The following is a 2243-nucleotide window of genomic DNA, read 5'->3' as shown; positions in this document are numbered from 1 at the left end:
AATGTCAAATTTCACCAAACAGATTTGACCCAAATAAAACTAGCCCAAGGCATAGAATGACTGAAGTTTCAAAATTCAAGGACAAAGAGATGATTCTAAAAGCAGCAAGAGAAAAGAAGCATATCACATATAAAGGAAGATTGATTCACCCAGAAAACATCTCTGAGGAAACTGTACAGGCCAGGAGGAAGTGCAATAACCTATTTAAAGTAATGAATAAAAAAGATACCCTGTTAACTGCAAAACAAAGAGGCTATAGGCCCCATGCAAGTCCAGAATTTAGTAGGGTAGACATTAAATCTCAAAGCTCCAGAATAATCTTATTTTGACTCCATGTCTGACATCCAGGTCACACTGATGCAAGCGGTGGGCTTCCACAGCCTTGGACAGCATCATCATGTGGCTCTGTAGGGTAGAGCCCACACAGCTGAATCTGTGGGCTGGCATTGAGTGCTGGCAGCTTTTCCAGGTGCACAGTGCAAGGTGTCAGTGGGGTCTGGAAGATGGTGCCCCTCTTCTTACAACGCCACTATGCAGTGCCACAGTGAAGACTCTGTGTGGGGTCTCCAGCCTCACATTTCCCTTTTGCAATGCCCTAGTATAGGTTCTCTATGAGGGCTCTGCCCCTGCAGAAGACTTCTTCCTGGATGTCCAGGCATTTTCATACATTCTCTGAATCTTAAGTGGAGACTCCTAGGCCTCAACTCTTGTATTCTGCATACCCGCAGCCTTACACCACATGGAAGCCATCAAGGCTTAGGACTTACACTCTCAGAAACAGTGGCCTGAGATGTATATGGGATCTTTTTACTCATGGTTGGAACTCGAACAGCTATGACACACGGGACCATGTCCTAAAGGCTGCACAGAGGCAGCAGTAGGGCCCTGGGGCCTGGACCATAAAACCATTTTTCCCTCCTGTGTCTCCAGGTCTGTGATGGGAAGGGCTACGACAAAGGTCTCTGAAACGCCTAGGAAGCATTTTCTCCATTGTCTTGACTATTAACATCAGGCTCCTCTTTACTTGCAAAAACTTCTGCAGTAGGCTGGAATTCCTCCCCAGAAAATGAGTTTTTCTTTTCTACCACATGGCCAGGCTGCAAATTTTCTGAATTTCTATGCACTGCTTCTCTTTTAGATATGTTCCAGTTTCAGATAACTGTTTATTCATGCATATGAGTATATGCTGTTAGAAACAGCTGGGCCACATCTTGAATGCTTTGCTGCTTAGAAATTTCTTCTGCCAGATACCCTAAATTATCTTTCTCAAGTTTTAGGTTTCATAGATCTCTAGACCATGGGCACAATGCCACCAGTCTCTTTTCTAAAGCATAGCAAGTGTGACCTTTAGTCAGGCCCCAAGAAGTTTTTCATCTCCATCTGAGGCCACTTCAGCCTACACTTCATTGTCCATATTACTGTCAGCATTTTGGTCACAAACATTTAACAAGTCTCTAGAAAGTTTCAAACTTTCATGCATCTTCCTATCTTCTTTTGTGCCCTCCAAACTCTTCCCACCTCTGCCTATTACCCAGTTCCAAAGTTGCTTCCACATTTTCAGGTGTATTTATAGCAATGCCCCAACTCCAGGTGCTAATTTTCTGTATTAGTCCTTCACACTGCTGTAAAGATATATCTGAGTCTGGGTTATTTATGAAGAAAAGAGGTTTAATTGACTCACTGTTCCACAGACTGGCTGGAGAGGTCTCAGGAAACTTATAGCCATGGTGCAAGGTAAAGGGGAAGCAGGCAGATCTTCACATGCCTTACAGGAGAGAGAGAGAGAAAGCAAATGGGGAAGTACTACACTTTCAAACAACTAGATCTCATGAGAACTCAGTCACTATCATGACAACAGCAAGGGGGAATTCTGTCCCCATGACTCAATTACCTCCCACCAGGCCTCTTTCCCAACGTTGGCGATTACAATTCAACAGGAGATTAGAGTGGGGACACAGAGCCAAACCATATAAACAAATATACCAAAACAATAGTCACAATAAATTTTTAAGAGATACTCAGGCTGGGCGCGGTGGCTCAAGCCTGTAATCCCAGCACTTTGGGAGGCCGAGGCGGGTGGATCATGAGGTCAAGAGATTGAAACCATCCTGGTCAACATGGTGAAACCCTGTCTCTACTAAAACTACAAAAAATTAGCTGGGCATGGTGGCGTGTGCCTGTAATCCCAGCCACTCAGGAGGCTGAGGCAGGAGAATTGCCTGAACCCAGGAGGCAGAGGTTGC

This window comes from Cebus imitator, unplaced genomic scaffold (assembly GCF_001604975.1).
Source record: "Cebus imitator isolate Cc_AM_T3 unplaced genomic scaffold, Cebus_imitator-1.0 Scaffold162, whole genome shotgun sequence".
Lineage (NCBI taxonomy): Eukaryota > Metazoa > Chordata > Mammalia > Primates > Cebidae > Cebus > Cebus imitator.
The sequence above is the reverse complement of the archived record's forward strand: the minus strand, read 5'-3'. Positions refer to the sequence as shown.